The sequence below is a fragment of the Thermobia domestica genome, chromosome 7 (genome assembly GCF_964235325.1).
Source record: "Thermobia domestica chromosome 7, izTheDome1.hap1.1, whole genome shotgun sequence".
Taxonomy (NCBI): domain Eukaryota; kingdom Metazoa; phylum Arthropoda; class Insecta; order Zygentoma; family Lepismatidae; genus Thermobia; species Thermobia domestica.
In genome coordinates this window covers 270,463,240-270,467,801 of record NC_137460.1, presented here as the reverse complement: position 1 = coordinate 270,467,801, position 4,562 = coordinate 270,463,240, and positions in this window count along the sequence as shown.

The following is a 4,562-nucleotide window of genomic DNA, read 5'->3' as shown; positions in this document are numbered from 1 at the left end:
CTCATCATAAATAAACAAATAAACATTATCTATTATAAACAGCTATCTAGTCACTTTCCGTTTCCCGTTCTACAAAGTAAAGCCAAAATTATAAAAAAAGAAAAGTTAAGTATTCAAGTTCAAAAAAAGTTAAATGAAAATATTAAAATAATATTAAGTCTCATAATACATAAAAATTTTAACGTAATATTTCCAAAGGAAGTAACTATCAGTAATTAAATTCTTATTATATCAAAAGAAATAAGTTAATTACCCACTACCCTGGTTTAAAAGGCCACTAACTTGCAAAACAAATTTATTCATCAAAAATAAATTTCGCGCCAAAAATAAAAAAAGCTATTAAATTTAGGGCAATCCCATTGTCCTAAGACACCCACGGGCAAGCACCGTTATATTTTGGATCGGTGGAATAATTATTATTGTATTAAATGCAATAAAATAAATGTCCATGGGCATTCTCCTCCTGAATTTGGCCGTTAAAAAATCCATTACCAAGATACTTGGATACCTGGGGTCAGCCCAAATATCTTAAACCAACGACCGCTAGCCCGGAAACTCCAGACGCTCCGGCAAGTGGCTACAATCTAACGCCGCTTGCCGCGTCTAGCCCTATCCCAACTAAAAATAATACAAAAATACAAAGTGCTGGTTCAAGTAAAAAACCCACACCAGCTCCCAAGACAATATATATAAACTCAAATACTAACAAAACTCCACCAGGGGTAAATGCAAAAACCCTAGTATATAAATTAAATTTAAAAAATAAATTAAAAATAGCAAAACTAATAACTGCAAATCAGGAATGCCTCAAGCAACAATTAAAATAAAAACAACAGCAGGTGTAATACCTAATATCCCCTCAAACCAAAAACCCTTAATAATAATAAATTAGCTAATAAAAAAAATAAGGTAAATAACTTAGTGTTAAATTCCAAAAATAAAAATATTGGTGTATCAAAAGGACCAAATAGTCCAGTAGCGCTATATTTTCCTATAAAATACAAACTGTCAAATCCTACAACGCCATTAAAAATGCAAAAACCGACCTTTCAATCTTTTTATGCTAATAATAGTAATAAAACACTTTATGCTAAAATCGGTCCTAAAACAATATATGCTAACTTAAATACTAAATCACAAATCTCAACAAATAAAAAAACAATTTATAAAAATATTGGTATCAAACCCCAGGCTTTCACAAATAAAAAACCAATTTATGCAACTATAGGAACCGAACCAAGGGAAACGAAAATTGAAAACCCTGACGAGAATAACGAAAATGAATTGCGCTCTCTGACACAACCTAGCGATAAAGTGTTAATAGACCAGATTAAGCATTCATTACAAACGGAACTGTCCCCGGCAGTAGGAAACTTAATTCGACCCTTAACTAAACAGTTACGAAACAAGAAAGTACAGGTCACAGTTGTTCGTCGCCTAGGTGACGACGAAGAGAAATTGGGTATTCTGTTTCAAGCTGACACCCCAGCCCCCTTTGAAGATTTATTACCTAAGGAAAATGTAGTTGGAAATTTTGATATGGAAATACAGACCGACGATTTTCACAAGAAAGATGTTAGCGTTCAGACCAACACTTTATGCTAAAATCGGTCCTAAAACAATATATGCTAACTTAAATACTAAATCACAAATCTCAACAAATAAAAAAACAATTTATAAAAATATTGGTATCAAACCCCAGGCTTTCACAAATAAAAAACCAATTTATGCAAATATAAAAACCAAACCAAAAAAAAACAAAAATTAAAAACCCTAACAAAAATAACAAAAATAAATCGCGCTCGCTAACAATAAAGCATTAATAGACCAAATTAAGCATTCATTACAAACGGAACTGTCCCCGGCAGTAAAAAACTTAATTCAACCCTTAACTAAACAGTTACAAAACAAAAAAGTACAGGTCACAGTTGTTCGTCACCTAGGTGACAACGAAGAAAAATTAGATATTCTATTTCAAGCTAACCCCTCAGCCCCCTTTAAAAATTTATTACCTAAAAAAAATAAAGTTGGAAATTTTAATATAAAAATACAAACCAACAATTTTCACAAAAAAAATGTTAGCGTTCAGACCAAATATAAGTTTCCTAAAATAAATCAAATTAACACAAATCGTAAACTTAAAGTTATTCAAACAACAGCTACTCAAACCCACCCTGTCATATTTAAAAATAGCCTTACCCTCCAAAAAAACTGCAATATTTAAACAATATAAATAACATACTCAGTGTAGTTACTAAAGTTAAGTGGTCAAACAAAAATATTAGTAGTTCAAATTCAAATGGGAGTGAATCGCTAAAAAACAATTAGTTAAAATACAAACTACAAAAATTACAAAATAAAAAAATAGCGCAAATACAAAACAACAAACCGGAGTCTCCTACTGCGTCATCCCTGAAAAATGAATCAAAACCTTCGTGAAACTCCGAAAAAAAACTCCAATATAACCATTGGAATCCTCCCACAATTTCTACTCCCCGCGCAGCAAACCACGACCCTCCCACAGAAAATGCTAACCAGAAAAATAACCTCGTCGCCCCTGCTCCAATTAAAAAGAAGTTAAACAAAAAAATGATAATGCTTTTCCCTCAGTTTGCTCCAACCAGTAAATGCAAATTAAAAAAAAAACAATTCCTGGTCTAAAAGTAAAACAAACAAAAACATTAAAAAAATATTTAATTACGCAAAATTTAGTACGTCAGTAATTTGTGCAAATAAAGTAAAAAATAAAAACGATCCCCCAACCTCTCCAACCCAAAGTAAATCTAACAAACAAACTAATAGTGTTCAAAATAGTGGTTTACAACCTTCGGCTAGTGCTAGTTCTAAAGTTAGTTCCTATAATAAAACTGGTAAATCACCTGCAACCAAAAAAATAAAAAAATACCACAACAAAAAAATTAAATCCTTTACAAATAGTGTTTGTTTCACCACCTAGTAGCGTAATTACACCCACAACCCCAGTGGAGAAATTAGTTTAGCAAAAGGGAAAAGACAAAAAAATCAGTACTTAGCAAACAAAATAGATCCTATACGTCAAAATATAATGCAAAACAAACCTTCGAGTTAAAAAATAAAAGCGTAACTAATACCGACTATAGGTCCGTCTCTAAAAATTTCAATACCTCGGCTTCTTTAGACAGGTCCTTAAATCTGAAAAATAAGCCCGTTTCACATTCATCAAGTAAAAATAAGACTTTTCTCGAGCAAAAATCAAATTTTTCGCCTTTTCTAAAATTAAATCCTGAGAATAAGCCTCATATAAATTTAAAATCTAAGCAAAAAATTAAAACTAGTCCAATTACCAAACCATCTATACCATATAGTTTTGTAAAACCTAAAATTACAAATACAGTTAGAACAGACCAAATTAGCAACCCTCCTCCCGAGGGTGACACTCAAAATTCTACTATTGGTACTAAACCACAAGCCTTTAAAATCTACCCAAATGTTAAAATTCCCTCCTTCTCTGGTAATAAACATAAGTGTGTGGAACTTTTCCTGCAAAACTATAAATTAGTGGCTAGCATATACAAATAATCAACCCTAAAGATAGTAAATTACCTTCCTTACTGTCTAAAAGGGGAAGCTCTCTCCTATTTAATAGACCTAGCAAACCTTTTACCTTTAAACTATAACAAAATGAAGGAAAAAGTTAAAAAGGCTTTTCCTAGTATTGAGTATACTGCAAGATTAAAATACAACGTTAATACAAAAAAACAACAACCCAATGAAAGTACGTTAGCGTTCATTTATAAATTAATAAAGGATTTAAAATTTTTGCAAGGTTGAGTTAATAAAAATGAATTAATAAGTAAACTTAAAATGAGTTTGTTACCAAACATCCTAAATAAGCTGATGCTTAAAGTGGATGATTGCGATAATCTCAAACAGTGCCTACAATATCTTGAAAAATTTCACACAGCACAAAGATTAATTAGTCAGAGAATTAGCCATAACGTAACATGAAAAAATAACCGCTTAAACTGGTCAAGCATTAAAAAACAACACCAACCTAAATTTGTACAGATTAGTTCTTGTTACTCAAACAAAGTAGTAGCAAAACCGGGTTACAAAATGTATAAAAACACTCACCAAAATACCTATGGCTTTGGCCATGGACAGGCGCAGCTTTGTACAGTCAAAATAAAAATAAAAAACCGTTGGGCACAAGCTCTTATTGACACAGGCTCAAAAATTTCGCTAGCTTCAAAAACCCTCTTACCCCCAAGATTTCCACTAACTAAAAGACTGAAGGGTTATATGAAGCTTCGTTGCGTAGAAGCTCAGCCCACAAATTACATTCCTGTGGTGAAAATAGCTTGTTGTTTCAAGGATCACTTGAAAACAACTAAAAAAAATTCCTAGACGTAGCTATAGTTGACCCACAGTTTTGCGCCTATAACGTTTTTTTGGAAATAAATTTTTTGCACAAGTTTGTCACAACCATTCATTCCAAATACTTAGAATTAGCAGACAAAAACGAAAATCAGATTAAAAACCTATGGTTTACAATTCCAAAAAATACATATGGGTATCGTCAA